At 41.2% G+C, this 18654-nt stretch overlaps 1 protein-coding gene across 1 annotated transcript in view; it reads right to left on the minus strand.

Annotated features, from left to right (window-relative positions):
* Positions 1-17415, minus strand: part of LOC127573420 (zinc finger MYM-type protein 3-like) — a 102228-nt gene extending 84813 nt beyond the window's left edge. The window contains exon 1 of the mRNA XM_052021628.1: positions 17280-17415. The gene's annotated coding sequence lies outside the window, so the exon portion shown is untranslated. The remainder of the gene's footprint in view (positions 1-17279) is intronic.
* Positions 17416-18654: the final 1239 nt, after the last annotated feature.

The raw sequence follows: 18654 nt of genomic DNA on the forward strand, positions 1-18654 counted from the left end.
AATAGGAGAGGAAGTAGCAAGTTATTGGGCATAACCACTGTGGATGAAGTTCAACACGGGGAAACAAGAGGAAATTTATTTTAGATCTGAGAAAAACAAATCAGAATGTTCACTCAATGCTGAAAGACTGGGAACTGTGACAGATCAAGAGGATTAAAAGTATCCATGTACAAAAATAATCACCAAATGTTTCAGAAAATTGAAAATATTCACAATTGCTATTTCAGGCTTCCTATCTGGAATAGGGAGTTTTGAGCATGGATTCTCAGAGAAAAGAGACATAATGGCCTTGGAGGCAGTACGGTGTAGATTACCATGATTTACAGGGTAGCTTACATTCCCTCAAATTTAAACTGTTTGGTGAAAGTAGGGATGGCATGACCTGAAAATGATTTAAGGTTTCAAATAGGTTTGGGAAATTAAAACAGCCCCCATAAAAGACAATGGTTGCTGCTTAAATTGGAATTTCATGGAATTAAGTTAGAGAAGGTTTTGGCGAGAAGAGGCTGAACAAGTGACTTTGGTGAAGGGAGTGCGAGCAGCTCTTTCAAAAAAAGATTTCAGTAAGAAGGCCCAGGTAAGAACAGGTAAGGTCTTTATTTTATTGCCTGTAAATCCTTAGTCCTTGATTCAGTGTAGGCAGGATGGCAGTGGAATGCTCCTCCTGTAAGATGTGGGATATCAGGGAACCTCAGTCTCCCCGATGACTACATCTGCAGGAAGTGCACCCAGCTGCCGCTCCTGACCGACCAGGTCAAGGAAATGGAGCTGGAGTTGGATGTACTCAGGACCACCTGGGAAGCTGAAAACCTCATAGATGAGACTTTCACCGAGGTGGTCACACCCAGGACACAGGCTTCAGATAGATGGGTGACCACCAGGAGAAATAAGCCAAGTAAGCAGTCAGTGCAGGGTTCCCGTGGCCATAACCCTCAGCAACAAGTTTGGACTTTGGACACTGCTGCGGAGGAGGGGGTGGGGAAAAGAGGGGGATGACATCTCAGGGCACAGCAGCAGCAGCCAGGTCAGTGGCACTGTGGCTGCCTCTGCAGCTCGGCAGGGAAGGGTAAAGTCAGGCAGAGTAATAGTGATAGAGACTTGATAGTTAGGGGGACTTTTTTTGTGGCAACGAAAGAGACACCAGGATGGTGTGTTGCCTCCAGGTGGCAGGGTCAAGGATGTGTCATAGCAACTACAGAATATTCTCAAGGGGGAGGGTGAGCAGTCAGAGGTCGTGGTGCACCAATGACATAGGGAGAAAGGGGGAAAAAGGTCCTGTGCAGTAAGTATAGGGATTTAGGAAAGAGGCTAAAGAGCAGGACCTCCAACGTAGTAAACTCTGGATTACTTCCGGTGCCACATGCTAGTCAGGGCAGGAATAGCATGATAGAACAGACAAGCAAGTGGCTGAGGTGCTGGTGCAGGGGGAAGGGTTTCAGGTTCTTGGATTATCAGAACCTCTTCTGGGGCAGGGGTGACCTGTACAAGGAGGACAGATTTTCTCAAGCTCTTCAACATGGTATTGCAAGAGCAGACACATGACAGGGATCATAGCACTTGCAGGTAGATACAAGCAGTAGAATGGAAAACAAGCTAACTACAAAGCAGAAATCAAACAGCTAATGTTAATGGTAGCTGGTCGGGTTGATAAAATTGGGAAATAGCACTTTATAGAAACTGCTGTTCACATCTTGGAATTAAAAAACTGAAGTCCAATAGGGTGAAATTTTGTTCGGGAGAATGCAGCAAATGACAAGAAAAATCATTAGAATGGATATGTAATCAACAAATAAACAATATATGCAACTATAATGGTGGTGTACGTTTTATTAGGAAATACAGAGAGCCCTCATTGTTTAATAAGAATCTAAATGTGAAGGTCAATTATAAATATACAAAAAAAATGGTATCAGTAGGTAACAAATGTAAACCAAACTTGCATGTTCATTTCTAGCTGGACAAAGCTGACGAGCAAAATTAAATTTTTTTTTAAGACCACATTTTATGAACTAAAAAGAGTTAAAATAATAGAAGGGTGGGAGGAAGCCTGTGCATAGGATAGGAGAATAATTCGGTTGAGCTGAATCATCTTATCTCTACTTTGTAGACTCTACAGAATTCCTGAGGAAGCACAAGTGCATGCACCCACTTGGTTTAAGCAAAGTCTGTATCAAATAGAAAACAATATCCAATTCCATGCAATTATTAATAGCAATCTGAAAAAATCCCAGCATTAAAATGCATGGCTAATGAGGATAATTTAATCACTCTCTTATGAAAGCACACATCAAGAGACCAGGACATGAAGTTATAGTTTTCCTTTTCCAAGAGATTAGTCTAATGCCCTCAAAATACAATTTTTAATGATGATGCTCTCTTTATAATCAAATGACTTGCAGTCAAAATGAGTCTTGTCATGCGGCTGCAGACGCATTTCAAATATCATAGAGTCGCAGAGCAACACGGCATGGAAACAGACCCTTCGGTCCACTGAGACTCTGCTGACCATCAAACACCCATTTACACTAATCCTAATTAAACCTATTTTGTTCTTCCCATATTCCCACCTGATTCTACTACTCACCTACATTAGGGGAAGTTTTACAGTGGACAATTAATCCATCAATTTGCACATCTTTGGATTATGGAGGGAAACCTGAGCACTTGGAAGAAACCAGCACCATTATAGGAAGAATATGCAAACTGCACTGACAGCAGCAGAGGTCAGGATTGAGCTTGGGTCAATGGAGTTGTGAGGCAGCAGTCCTACTAGCTGTGCAACTGTGCCACCGCAAAAATAGTCAATAATGAAGCCCAACATATCATTTGCCCTCTTAGTGATTTGGTGCACCTACGTTAACTTTCAATGACTTATGTACAAGCATACCTGGGTGCCTTTGAACACTAATATTTCCCAATCACACTTTAAAAATTATTCTGCTTTTCTGTTTCATGCACCATTTCCACCATGTTATATTGTATCTGCCATGTTTTCACCCACTTACTCGAGTTGTCTATATCCTCGTGAAAACCTTTGAACTACTCACATTCTCAAACTGACACACTCCAAGGCCCAGGACAATCACTGCATGAGCTCAAGGCAAGGCCACAGTTTAGGGCTCTCTCAGTCATTACACACGACAGTTGGAATCTAGGTTAAAACCACCAACTACTTCCTTGAGGTTGTACATAAATGATAACTGATGACATGATAAAGTAATGGGAATAGCATTATTTGTTATGAAAATGTTGACTTAATTGTTCTGCATTATAAATACTTTGTCATAAAATATTCATGTACGTGTTAAAATTTATAAAAGCCATCAAGCTCAGAATTTTTCCTTTACTTTTCCTTATACTGAAATGCATTGTGACCAAAAAAAAATTAAAACTCATTTTTAATTTCTTCCCTAGGCATCATTCCTCACTTCCTTGGTGCTCATTGCAGTACTGTTCCCTGATCTCCATGCAATTCTTTATTATGTTAAAAGCACCAGTACATTTCTATTAGAAATCTAAAACATATATTGCAAAGTTTACCATTTGCCAGACTAGTGAAAGACATCACAATGAAGAGAAGATGGCAAATAACCAATAATCTAACTGCTTGTTTCTCTTGGCGATACAAATAACACCAATCTTGTTCCATCACCAATCACCCACCATTGCATGGATCTTGAGCTCCCATTTCCAGTTCATTCTAAATGAAAAGCCATGTTTTTTGACATCAATGGTATAAAAGCTTCTAAATTAATTGAAGAACTGTTATTATGCATAAAATACAACTTCATATACCCAACTGCATCCTCTAGAGAGCAGTTCCAGCTGGCACTCAACAGGAGAAAGTAGCACTAAGATGTCAATTCACTGTCACTCTCCAAAAACCAATACAAAGCAGTTAAGAGCAAAATAATGGAAACAGGTCTAACAAGTCAACAATTAAATCCACAGAGCTTTCCTTCTGAAAATATCCATATAGCAGCAAATCTGTAAATAGCAGACCTTTGAAGGAACCCAGGGGAAGGGCTATTTGAACTCTACACACTATTCACATTTTAAATGTTCAAAAATTAACAAGTGCACAAGCAAAAAAAAAACTCAGATAAATTCCTTATATATATTTATTTTCTTTTAATAGTGATTAATTGAATGGGACCAAAACCATTAATTATCATAGCTCCTGCAGTTTAAAATCCCTTGAACTAAAAAGCAGGATATATCATGAAAAATAATACTTAAAGAAAAAGCTGAAGAATTTGAAACCACATTTAGCTAGAAGTGCCAAAGATCAAACTTAGCTTAGTTTTCAGGTAATTCAATTCATTCCATATTTCAAGACTGAAAATGCTGAATACAGCAAAGGCAATTGAGGTATGATAATATTCCTGCTGAAGTACTGAAAACATGCCCTTTAGAACTAGCTGCACCCTTAGCTAGGTGTCCCAGTATAGTTACAATACTGGCATTTATCAAACAAATCTGGAAAGTTGCCCAGGTGTGTCCTGTGCACAAAAAAAGCTCAAAAATAATCCAATCCAGCTAATTACTACCCAAACAATCTACTTTCAATCATGAACAGTGAAATCAGGTAGCAATTATTCAGCAATAACTCACTAACTGATACCAGTCTGGATTTTGCCAAGACTACTCCACTCCTAACTTCTTAACAGCCTGTCTGGACAGGGACCAAAGAGCTGAAGTGAAGAGGCAGAGTATCTGTCATTGTTACATCAAGGCAGTATTTGATTGAAGAAGTGTGACATCAAAGAACACTTTTAAAATTGAATTCAATAGGCATCAAGAGAGAAAAAAAACATAGCAATGGATGGGATCATGACTCATATAGAGGAAGATAATTAATTACGGTTGTTGGAAGATTAAATCCTAGAACTCTGTACCCAACAAAACTATGGGAATATGAGAAGGACTTCAGTGGCTCCGGCCAGCAGTCCACTGCCACTACTATATTTAGGCATAGGCAAAAAAGGCTGACACTGCTCACTAGTTATTAGTTTAAAATATATTTCAGGGCAAAGTTAATGTTCCTTCTCTCCCCACAAAAAAAAACAGGTCACAAAATATCTATAGGCTGAATTCTGTATTGTACCATTACAGTATTCCTTTACATATCAAGAGTCTGAAGGCTTTCATATTGCTGCAACTGGCTCAATTTGGTTTAAAAAAAATCAATTTAGCATACAATCTACAGTAACAAGTTACATTTATACAAAACCATCTACAATATTGAAGAACATTCAGAGGCATATAGAAATGAAGTAAATGTGTCTATTTCGACTTGACATCAAAAACTGCAAGTTATATATCTTGGTTGAAGAGTTAGAAACGTAAGTGGGGTTTAGGTAGAGAATTCAAGAGCATGTAGCCAAAGTACATTAAAGGCATGAGACACAAGAGAACGCAGATGCTGGAATCTGGAGCAACAAACAGTCTGCTGGAGGAATTCAGCAGGTCGAGCAGCACGTGTGGAAGGAAAGGATGCAGCCCTAATGCAGGGTTTTGATCCGAAACATTGACAATTCCATCACTCCCACCCCCTTCCCAGAGGCTACTTGACCCACTGAGTTCCTCCAGCAGGTTTATTGCCACATAAAAAACATGGTCATCAGTACTGGATATGGTAAGGAGGCCAAAAATAAAAGTTTATTGGAGATTTAAGTGATTATTAGAGGTTACAGAAAGAGAAGGTCTTAAAATTATTTAATCATGAGGTCAAGAATGTTAAATGAAGCAATGGGAACATAAGGCAACAAGCACAGCAAAGAATGGAGAGTGTAGCTCAGCTTATTTTACACAAAGCATAGTAGATGTGACAGGCAGAACACCAATGGCAAAAGTCAATTGAGGTTCTTTTAAAAGGAAGATGGAAAATCAAAGATGGAAGTGGTCAATCTATATGAGAGGATGTGGGCTCAAAATCACAGTTTAGGAATGAATCGGACACCAAATTCGTAAGTAAATTTTAAGAAAAACTTTAAACTGCAGATGCTAGAAATCTGAAATAACATTTTCTCTCTTTCTCAGTTCTGACGAAGGGTCTTCAACCTGAAACTCAAATTGTGTTTCTCCTTCCACAGTTGATGCTCAACCTGCTGAGTGTTTATTTTGTGTTATTGAAGTCACAAGTATGGTTTGCCCTCAGTGTGGTCCAGATGGGGGACAGAGTTCATAATAAGTTAATTAGAATCTAGCAGTGATTTAAATTTAAACCATTTTAAATGGGAGAAAAGTGCACCTCATCCATAAGTCGTCTGACCACAGGACAAGCTGAAGGGCTCGTAGACAAGTGCAAAGTTAAGTGCATGTGCAAAAAGTTGCTCAGGTTCATTACATAACCAAGGGCAGCAGCAAGTTGAGGAAGAAAAAAATGCCAGCACCTCAACAACACTGGAGAAGTAGGAAAGGCAGATACTTCTGGGGATGCTCTGGATGTGACTGGATTTTCCACAGTGCAACCAAACAACATTACTCTCACAAGTTGGATGAAGTTTTATTCACTTTTCAGAATTTTACTTCTTGGGAAGGCCAGCATTTATTGTCCATCCATAAATTGTCCTTGAGAAGATTGCGCACCTGTAACGTCAACATTGCAGACAGATGGAGCAAGGATAATGCATTACAAGACAATCAAAGAACATTACTAAATGTTCTTTGATTGTCTCATAATGACATTGCACAAGGGACATGAGCCGTTTTCAGAGTCGTGGGAAAGATGGGCATAGATCTGGGACCTGTTCGAGATATTGAAATAGGAAGGAGAAAGTGGCAAAGAGGTAGCAGCTTGTAGGTGAAAGGTGGATCCTAAAATGGAAGAGCATCAGTAGCGGTTAGTGCAATGCTATTACAGCGCCAGTGACCTGTGTTCAATTCCGGCCACTATCTGTAAGGAGTTTGTACATTCTCCCCACGTCTGTGTGGGTTTCCTCCAGGTGCTCCAGTTTCTTCCCACATTCCAAAGACGTACAGGTTAGGAAGTTGTGGGCATGCTATGTTGGCGCCGGAAGCGTGGCTACACTTGCGGGCTGCCTCCAGAACACTCAGCAAAAGACGCATTTCACTGTGTTTCGATGTACACGTGACTAATAAAGATATCTTATCTACAAGGAGGAGAAATCACTTGATCATATGATATGCGAAGAGGGATAGGGTCAAATAGGCCTGTATTCAATTGTGGTGTGGAGAATCGCATTAGGGGAATATACAAAATAAGGCTAGGCAGGGTGGATGATTCCCTTGTCTGGATTGCAGAGAGGGTCAAGAATAAGGGGTCATGGTATCAGGATAAGGGTAAGGAAAACGACTGAGATGAGAAATTTCTTCACTCAGAGGGTGTAAACTTGTGGAGTTCTCTAGCACAGGAGTGGAGGCAAAGTCAATGAATATATTTAAGACACAAAAGCCATCAGGTGATGTGGGAAGAGCTAGATTCTGGCATTGATATGGCAGATCAACCATAATCATATTGAATGACAGAACAAACTCAAAGCTCCAAAAGGTCCTATCCTTTTCTGGTCCCCACTCTGATGTTGTAAATATGGAATCAACAGTTAGCATGGCAACCAAAATACTTAGCTCTTTGGCAATTCAGTAGAAATGAGATTAAGAAGGAAGGCTTCTTGACGTAAATGTACTCAGTGATTTAGAAGAGAATCATTTTAGGACTATGACAGAAGAAACTTAATTGGGGATAGGGGCAGAAAACAAAGAGGAAGCTGCAGAGAGGTCAGAATAGCGATCTCTCTCTTAGCAATGAACACATTCTTGACATTCATGTACTGTATATTCTGGAGGAGGGGACAGGATGGAAATCATTTAAGGATTATTATGGCAAGGAGAAAGCAGATAATACAAGCATGGTATGGTGGGTTGCTTTGGCAGAGAAATAGGGCAACTTATGCCTATATGCAACACAATGAGATCTAGTTAAACCAAAGCTTTAAGCAGAAGCTTATGGTACAGAAATATAAACATGCTTCAGTGAGATATACAGACAAAAAAACAAGTTTGTGCCAAGCAACTTTATAGTTTGCTTGGTAAATACATAGACTCCTATACCTCCATGCAAAATGCCCCAAGGGTCAATACCATGTCAGGCCAAATTTACTGAGAACTGGCAACGTTTCCGGGGAGGAGGTTGAGAAAACTGCAGATCAGGATTTAGCAGCCGCCTTTCACATAAGTGAAGGGTATCAGCAAGTTGACATTTAACTTTAGCGAGTTAGACTGGTTTTATTTAGCAGCAAAAAACATTCCTCTTGGCATTTCTCACCTACAGTATTATATGAGTAATCTGGTTATTTGTACCTCACAGAATGACTGGATAAGTCCATAAATAACAGGACAAAAATAAAAACTTTATATGGTATAACCTTTTTGCCAGGACCAAAACCTACATGCATACATCAAAGCATAACCAAAAGCAAAAATACACTCAATTAGGATCAATTGGTCTCATCCCCCAGGGTTGTGGAGTCTAAAACTAGAGGGCATAGGTTTAGTCAGAGGAGAAAGATTTAAAGGGGATCTGAGGGACAGGTTTTCCCTACACCGAGGGTGGTGGGTATAAGGAATGAGCTGCCAAAAGAGACAGTAGAGGCAGGTACAGTTACAACATTTAAAAAATATTTGGACAAGTACATGAATAGGAAAGGTTTAGAGGAATATGGGCTAAATGTAAACAAATGTTTTTTTTCCAAGAAGTAAACTTTATTCATAATAATAAAAAATACACAAGAGAAGAACACAATGTAAAACTCATTACATTCTGAGCATCATTTGGTCAATACATTCAATATTGCTGTGTCCATACACAAGTGTTAGTACATCTGTTTTTCATGCATAGCACCATTGCCTCTCATGTTTGCCAGACTCAACCCCTCAGCATTGAGTAGCGGAAGGAACCTAGACTGTAGTTCTTCCCCAGAAAGCCTTTGCACTGGCTGCACCAAGCTTCAGTGCGTTTCTCAGCATGTACTCCAGCAGTCTGAAATGTGCCAGTCAGCAGCATTCCCTTATGGATATCTCGCTGTGCTGGTAGACCAACAGGTTTGGGGCAGACCAGTGTTAGTCATTCACGGGACTGAAGATCTTCCAGTAACACCTGATATCCATCTGTGTGTGTGTACCTGGGAACAACCCATAAATCAGAGAGACTCCTCTATTATGCAGCTGCTCAGGATGAACTGTGAAAAGGGCAAGTTTTTCCAGAGGGTGGTGGGTATTATGGAATAAGCTGCCAAAAGAGGTAGTAGAGGCAGATACAATTCCAATGTTTAAAAGACATCTGAATAGGTACATAGATGGGAAAGGTTATGAGAGATTTGGGCCAAATGCATGTAAATGGGATTAGTGTAGATAGGCATCTTGATCAGCATGGATAAGTTGGGCCAAAGGGCCTGTTTCCTTGCTGTAGAATTCTATGAATGTAACTCCATGAATCTACAGCACATTGCACATGGACAACGACTCTAAACTCAAGCACCACAAGCTGGCTTGACACCCAGATACATACACAAAGTACTGGTCTGCTGCCAATGTCAGAATTTCAAAATACAGCAACATTTTGACCTGCAAATAATGCCTAGCTGAAGAACATAACTCATGTCGATGTAATCAGCAGCAGCCATGATACAACCATATGGAAATATCCCTTTAATCAATGCAACAAGTATCTTAAGTGCATCCCACTGCACAAGTACAAACTATTTCCTATACTAGTCCCCTTAAATACTTTCTAAAATGTTTTACAGGCTCTTGCTAACTTAAGACAAAAGCTAAGGCTCAGACAATCTTACACAAGATAGAAATTCTACATTCAGAGGCATTCACCTCATCTACCGATGATACCACTGTTGTAAGCAGTATCTCAAATAACTGAGTCAGAGTAGAGGAAGGAGATAGAGCTTAGTGACATGGTGTCATAACAACAACCTTTCCCTCAATGTCAGCAAAACGAAAGAGCTGGTCATTGACTTCAGGAAAGGGGGTAGTGTACATGCACTTGTCTACATCAATGGTGCCGAGGTCAAGAGGTTTGACAGCTTCAAGTTTCTAGGAATGAACATCACCAACAGCCTGTCTTGGTCCAACCACGTAGACACCACGACCAAGAAAGCTCACCAGCACGTCTACTTCCTCAGGAGGCTAAAGAAATTTGGCACGTCCCCTTTGACACTCACCAACTTATTGATGCACCATAGAAAGCATCCTATCCAGATGCATCATGGCTTGGTATGGCAACTGCTCTGCCCAGGACCACAAGAAACTGCAGAGAGTTGTGGACACAGCCCAGCACGTCGTAGAAACCAGCCTCCCCTCCATGGACTGTCTATACCTCTCGCTGCCTTGATGAAGTAGCCAGCATAATTAAAGACCCCACCCACCAGGAAGAAGATACAGGAGCCTGAGGGCACATACCACCAGGCTCAAGGACAGCTTCTGTCCCACTGTGATAAGACTATTGAACAGTTCCTTTATACGATGAGATGGACTCTTGACCTCACAATCTACCTTGTTGTGACCTCGCACCTTATTGTCTACCTGCAATGTACTTCCCTGTAGCTGTGACACTTTACTCTGTACTCTTGTTTTTATCTGTACTACCTCAATGCATTCTGTACTAACTCAATGTATCTGCACTGTGTAATGAACTGATCTGTATGAATGGTATACAACAGAAGATTTTCAATGTACCTTGGTACAAGTGACAATAATAAACCAATACCTGAATTATCAACATCCTTCCCAGCCAATCCACTAGAACCCTTAATCTGTACTTCTGACAAATTATATAGAAATTAATTCACAAATATTAAACTTTTGACCACTTCACAATTAATTTTCTCTCCCCCCAAGTTTCTGCATCTCCTTGCCTCAACTATTTTAGGTGCCAGTGTATATCCCAAGTTGACACGCCAGAACCACAAAAAAAAGTTGTAGTTTTGATGTTTTTATTCTTTAAGAGGTATTAGAATAAGATCCTATCAATCTATTGCAACTGGTCATCAAGATTTCTTCACTATTTCAAGAAAATGCAGTGAATTCTCATTGGCCTCACAGGTAAGGCGGATGAGCTGAGAGAGTGGACTAACAGATGGGATTATGATATTGTTGCAATCACAGAAATGTGATTGAGAGAAGGGGAGGACTGAAAGCTCGATGTTCTGGGCTGGAGGTTTCAAGCATGACAGAGGGGGTTGCAAAGAGGAAGGCGTTTTGCATTTCTGCTCAGGGAGAGCATTACAGCAGTACTACAGGAGGATATCCTGGAGGCTCCATGGGTAGAACTTAAGAAAAGGGTGGTCACTTCGATGGGATTATAGTATAGGCCTTGCAATAGTCAGCAGATCACAGAAGGGTGTCAAAGCAATACAGCTGTAGTAGGGGATTTTAAATTTCCCAATATTGACTGGGATTGCCTTAATGTAAGGTGCTTACATGGGAAGGAATTCATCAAATGCATTCAAACTGGTTTTCTGAAGCAGTATGCAGAGAGCTGCACTTGACCTTATCTTAGGGAACAAGGACAGGCAAGTAATTGAAGCGTCTGGAGGAACCCTGTGAGAACAGTGACCATAGTTTGGAGAGTTCCATAGTTGTCATGGAAAAGGATAGTTGGTCCTTGAGTTAAGGTCCTAAACAATAAATGCTGAAGGACAGGATTCATATTCACTTGGAAAAGCAGGGACTAATTAGGAGTCAGCATGGCTTTGTGCAGGGAATATCACGTCTCACAAATCTGACTGAGTTTTCTTTTTAAAGGCTTTAACTAAGAAAATTGATAAAGGCAGAGCAGCAGACATTGTTTACATGGACTTTAAGGCTTTTGACACAGTCCTGTGTGGTAGGCTGTTCCAGAAAATTAAGATACAAGGGATCTGAAGCATGTTAGCAAACTGGACCCAAAATTGGCTGGGTGATAAGAGGCAAAGGATAGTGGTAGATGGGTGTTTTTCTGACTGGAAATCAGTGGCAAGTGGTACCACAGGAATCAGTGCTGGGACCTTTGTTGCTATCACATATAAATGACTTGAATGAGAATGTAGAAAGTACAATTAAAGAGTTTGCAGGCGACACATGAAAATTGGTGGAGTCATAGGGAGTGAAGAAGGTTGTCTAAAGATACAGTGGGACAGAGATCAGCTGGAAAGTTGGGCAGTGCAATGACAGATGAAATTTAATCCAGACAAGTTTGAGATTATGCACACTGGGAGGTCAAATTCTGTCAGCACATACAAACGGCAAGGACCTTAGTAATGTTGATGTAAAGAGACAGCTTGGGGCCAAGTCCACAGTTCCCTGAAAGTGGTAACACAGATTGACAGGGCGGTGAAGAAGGCATTTGATATGCTTGCCATCACAGGCAGACACACTGAGTACAAGAGTTGTGAAGTCACGTTGCAGGTGTACAAAACATTAGTTAGACTGCACTTAAGAGTATCGTGTACAGTTTTGATTACCATACGACAGGAAGGATGTGGTAACAATAGAAAGGGTAAAGCAGAGATTCACCAGGATGTTGCCTGGAATAGAGGGCTATAGTTATAAGGAGAGATTGAATAGGCTGGGTTCATTCTCATTGGAACATAGGTTGAGGAGTGCCCTCATATTTATAAAAGTATGAGGGGCAAAGATAGGATAGAGAGTCAGAATCTTTTTCCCAGGGTAGGGGAGTCTAAAACTAGATGGTTCAGGTTTAAGATGGGAGTAATTTGAAGGAGACCTGAAGAGTATGTTCCCTCCCCCCACACAGAGGGTGGTGAATATCTGGAACAAGCTGCCAGAGGAGGGAAATACAATTACAACATTAAAAAAGGCATTTACAGGGACTCAAATAGGAAAGACAGTAGAGGGATACAGGCCCAATGCAGGCTAATGGAATCAGCACAGAAAGGCATCAAGGATGGCATAGACAAGGTGGGCCAAAAGGGGCTATTTCTGTGCTGTATGCTTCCATGATTCTTCTGAATAATCCATCCATAACCCATGCCAGCAGAGGACGAGATACAAAATGCAAGTCTTTCCCTGGTACATCAGGCAAATATACCAGCCATTTTATCAGCAGTTGAAGTGATGGACATTAAAAAAATGATAAATGCATTATATCTACATATCTGCACTGTGCATTATGAATAAAGAACTGCACAAGTAGTCCAGAAATAGTGTGTATAAGAGCTAGAAGCACAGGCAGCTCACTGCTCTCAGACAAATCTGTGCCATTTAGTAGCTTGACCCCAGCATCAGATAATAAAATCCATTCTGAAAGGTATTTATCATCACAGAACAGGAACCAAATGCCCCCAACTTCCAAACCCATTTCAATTTATTGCATAAATGTTTTTTTTTAAAACACAAACATGGAATGTACTCAATGACTATTTCATGTCATACTACATTGGGGAAGATGTATTTTGATCCAGCAGATCAATTCTTGGCAATGAAGACACTATAACTAACTGCTTCCACCCATACAAACTTATACTATTTTTCAATAAATTACGTAACATCCTTCAGATAGCCTCAACACACCAATATCATCTGGTTGCTCTCAAATCACTTCATGTGTAAACAGCTGAATGCTCTGGTCCAAGACACTTCGAGGCAGAGGATTTGGCAGCTGAAAATAGAGTCATCACTGATGGAGCAATTGGGTTCAGGGATGATTAAGTGCCAAAATTAAAGCAGAAGATACATCTAGGATGGATATAGAGCTTAAAATAAAAATGATGCATCCCTTAAGTGGGAGGCAATCTAGGTCAGCTTGTACAGGGATGATACAGGCAGCAGAGTATTGGATGACCTCAAGTTTACAGACAATAGAACAAGGGAGACTAAATTGGGAGTGCTTTGCAAACGTCAAGTCCAGAGGAAACAAGCATGGTTCAGGGTTTCAACAACACACGTACTGAGGGACAGCTAGGCTCAAAAGAGCCACAGAAGTTGAACTGGCCAGTCAAAGTTACATGGTCCGAGTCAAATATGCTAATCTTATTCAGTTTGGGGTATATACCTGGGGAAGATGATAGAGCCAGGGATTGGTGGTGGAAGATAGTGGGGGGGGGGGGGGGGGGGGGAGTGAAGAGAAGATAGTTTGTGACAAAGACCCAAGAACTTTTGGATATTATTCTCTGATTGGATAGATAAGAACACAACTGAGTAAGTTCAATCTCATCCAATTGCTTGATGAAGGTTTGTCCAAGAACTATGTTAAAAGGCTATAAAAAGAAACATCAGAAAGGACAAGGATTGAGATTACAAAGATGTCATTCCTGATTTTGGAGAGACATTTCAGTATCCTGGAAGAAAGTGAAACCTGGTTGTGGGGATTCACTCAAAGAGTTCCAGGAAAGATGAACATGGATTTGGGAGGGAACAAGGGAGAGGTAGGAGATGGGGAAGCAGTTTGCAAAGACAGGCTGGTTGAGTAGTTAATGATGCAATTTTGAAGAGGCATTAAGTAGTTACGAGGAAAACATTTAAGGTTGCCAGCCAATGAGAGTCAGGGAGGGAGGCTGGGTAGTCAACAACTTAATGGGAATATGGATGAGGAGCAGGAGTTGGGTCTCATAAATTGAGGGCAGAAACGAGAAACACGCAAGCTGAGCAAGGGCTGAGGGGTAGGTGGGGAGAAGGCAGCAGCAACAGTTGTCAAAATGAAAATCCATTTCGTCAATAAACCTATCACACTGCTGGAAGCAAGGGTGAAGATCATGCAGAGGGGTTTGATCAGACTGCTGGCAGTTAAGAAAATAAGCTGAAGGTCTCTATGCTCCAGGGTCATCTTGGAATACCAAGCAGTTCTGTAACACAAGAGCAGGTCCAAAAGGGAGCTTTGTAGTCCAAAATGATCTGGCAGTGAATGCTTAAACCAGCCACTTACATATCTGTTCATCTGCATTCCCTGAATGAGAAGGTATATGAAACCTGTGACTGACAATAGAATGGCCAGTAAAAATTATCACATTTGTTCAATCAAGGTACTTTTCCAGGGCTGCAGCTGAATCAAGTTGTGTTTTTGAAAATGCTTCATGTTTATTGAGAGTGACTAAAATGACTCCCAGTATCATCATATTTCAAATGAATAATAAAAACCCACTTGATTACTCTGGTCATGCAAGATACCTCAGTAGTAATGAACTAAATTTTAAAAACTAGTGTAAGAACAGTTCTCAAAGTATTTAGGATGTATCAAATAATAATTGGCATTTGGACAAGATTTCCACTCGTGTTGTTTATACATATGAGAATATCTGTAGTCTCCACAAACAAATAAATGCTTCATAAACCACATCAAGGTTCAGCACCAATGATGATGTAAACAACTGACAAATATCCTCAACAGGTTCTAAAATTTAAAAAAATCAACTTCCTTATACACCTGCCTTCCTTCTAAAGCTACAGCACACCATAATACAAAAGCAAAATGCTCAAGCTGAAAAAAAGTATAAATACTCAGTCAACATCAACACAAATTATTAACCGTTTGTCATCACATACTGCCTGAGCTGTGAGTATTTTTACTCCACTGCATTTGTTCCCCGTTAACAGTTCCAATAATTCAAGATAAGATGGAGTATTTGTAGATTTAAAGTATCCTAAATAAAGAGCATTTTCCAGCCTTTCGGGGTGAAAAATTAATGGGGGGCTGAAGGGGAAAAAAAACAAAATATACACTGCACCCTGACAGAGTAAAAGCATGAAGTTATTGACGCGAAACATTACTGGTTTCACTCACGAATGCTGCTCGACCTGTGAGCATTTACAACCCTTTTCTGTTGTTGTTGTTTCACATTTTCAGCATCTGTAGTTTTTTTTCCACATTTTCCATCATGGCAAGCTGTACCGTTTGCTTTAGTTAATAAGTGATGGTAATATGTGGCTTGTGCAATGCAGTAAAGAAATTCAGAGAATCGGAGGCAATGAAACTGTACCCCAATTTATACTGATCTCAGCCTGCACAATCCACAGTATCGCTGGTGCCCATTATTTCCTCTTAAAATACATAGTAAATAAAGCTCCTAAATACAATTGATTGACCCTCGCCTACCCGCCCGCTTGCAAATGCTTTCTGGGCTTGGCTGCAATGCTTTTTTCTCTTCAACTATTCCACCACTCCCCCAACCCTACACACATCCCGTGAGCTCAACATAAAAAATTAGCGGTAAGATAGCGCCTGTAAAGCAATATGCAACCAAACGTTCGTGCCCAAGCTAGGGCGTCCAGAAACGGGATATAAGCAAGCATTTTCTCTCTGCTCAGCAATGCATTCCCTGCAGCATTTGCTCCTGGGCTGTGCAGTTCCATGCACGGCCTCCCTCCGTTGTTTTTGCTGCAGGGAGCGAAACAGCACTAACTAGCAGGCGCCCCCACGCTCGGAGCAGAGACCCTCGGTGATTGGCGGTGCTGGCTGGAATGCAGCAGCCGCCACCAGTGCTCACAAGACGCTCCGGGAAAAGCGCGCGGGGCTGTTCCACGATCCCGGTCCAGATTCCCAAGCTGGAACGGATCGTCCAAACATTCCCTCCCTCCACCCACCCCCCCAACCCCCCCCCCCCCCGAGCACGAGTTCACCCTCTCTCACCGATTCCACCCCCTCCCCTGCAATCCACCGGCTCACTGGGCGAGACGTCTCCAACCGCCACCACCTCCTCATATCCATTCCCCCCCAAAAATAAAGCCTCCCTAGCTCTCTGATGCATGAAAAGAAAAAAATATATTTTCAATGCAATGGCCATGAACAGAAGAATTAAACTCAAAGAGATAGATACACAGACTGAATGTCCTTGACCATCCAGCAGGTTGGGTTTTTATTTTAATGCAGCTCCCAGATATAAAAACAGATCTCCAACCAAACAAAAAACTATCCAAACCCATGCAAAAATATCACACGTTTACTTATCGTTTGTATTTCATGCAATTACTCCCAGAGACGAGCCATTTGTTGCACGAAAACCTTTGCAGAAATGCATCCCACAATTATTTAAAAATAACACGGTAAAACTGATCACTCCCCCCTTTCGATTCGACCGGAGCACACCTCGCGGATTTTTTTTGTTCCCTCAGTTTTGCCCGAGTCCGCCATTATTACATTCAACCACCCTGCGTGAGGCGCAGTCACAGCCCTAAAGAAAGAATGCCAGGAAATCATTTTCCATCCCCAAATTTCAATTGCCATTAGAATTAATGACGTAAACAGAAAAGTCAATTTTAAATTCCTGGAGGCCGTTTATGACATAAATTGAAGCGAAAAAGTGCAGAGATACCTGCGCCACGGCTGCAAGAACACCACCACCCAGCTCCAGATATCGGCGGTTCCACTCGAATCCGATACCCTCGCTTTCTAACAACCGCAGCAAAGCTGAGCACCCCGCCTGATTGACAGAGGAAGGGGCGGCACGCAGCCTTTGATTGATGACTATGGCATGGGAGGGTGGTACAACACTTGATGGGCCGGAGGAGGCGGTGGATCGATGCGCTTATTGACAGCCGGGGGGCGGGAACCATGGCCCTCAACGGAACCATTGATAAAGTGGTTCCGCGCGCGTTCGCTCGGGCCCTCCTTTTATTTCATTGCCGCGCGGTTCTTGAGGTAAATATCATGGGGAACATTCAAAACAAAAACATGTGCGCGGTCGGCCACTACGGAAAAAATGTAAAATTCACAGTAAACTTTTTTGGGGGAAAAAAGAGAAACGTACATTTATTGTGTGGAAAGCATATATGTTCATTATCAGAAAATGTATTTTTATTCATTTTGAGGGGGGAAAACAAAGACATTCTTAAAGATTTTCTTAACATACGTGTGTCCACATAAAGCTGTGTTAATGACGGCATCACTGATAAAACTTTCATGATGTTGTCAATGAAAAATAGGAATTAATTAAATATAGTTCATTCCTGAGTCTCACTTTTTCATGGCTAGGATCAATAAGCCAGCCCTCAAATCCAGTCCCCAATAAACCCACCCCTGAAGTCCAGTCCTCAACAAGTGCAGCCCTGAAACTCACCCCTTATTAAGTGCAGCCCTGAAACTCACCCCTTACTAAATGCAGCCAGCAAATTCAAACCTCAAAAAGACCGTTGCTCAACCCAACCTTGAACAAAACCAATCCTTGAATAATATTAGAATTGTGCCAAAACCAAATCAATCACTAAATCATTTGGAAAAGAGGTAAATAAATTAATAGAGACACAAGAGACTGCAGATGCTTGAATCTGGAGCAACAATCTGCTGGAGGAGTTCAAGGGGTCGAGCAGCATCTGGGGGAGGAAAGGCACTGTCGACGTTTCAGGCCGAAACACTGCATCAGGACTCCTTTCCTCCCACAGATACTGCTCAACCTGCTGAGTTCCTCTAGCAGATTGTTTGTTGTAAATAAACTGGTAACTAATTTGCCATTAATTTGCTGATTTACAGCAGCAAAAATCTATTCCCTTGTGATGATTTTTATCTCATTTCATTTTGTGTGGCATTGTATATATTGGGTGTTTTGAAGTACTCTGTACATAAATTTAATGGAGTATGTGTATGTATTAGGAATTGAAAATATTGTGGACCACTCTATAAATGTGAATGTTGCAGACAGCTGGGTGAATTTTGGATATTGTGGAATACCTTAGGTGTTGCTTATGGGTAAC

Source organism: Pristis pectinata, chromosome 8 (assembly GCF_009764475.1).
Source record: "Pristis pectinata isolate sPriPec2 chromosome 8, sPriPec2.1.pri, whole genome shotgun sequence".
NCBI classification, from domain to species: Eukaryota; Metazoa; Chordata; class Chondrichthyes; order Rhinopristiformes; family Pristidae; genus Pristis; species Pristis pectinata.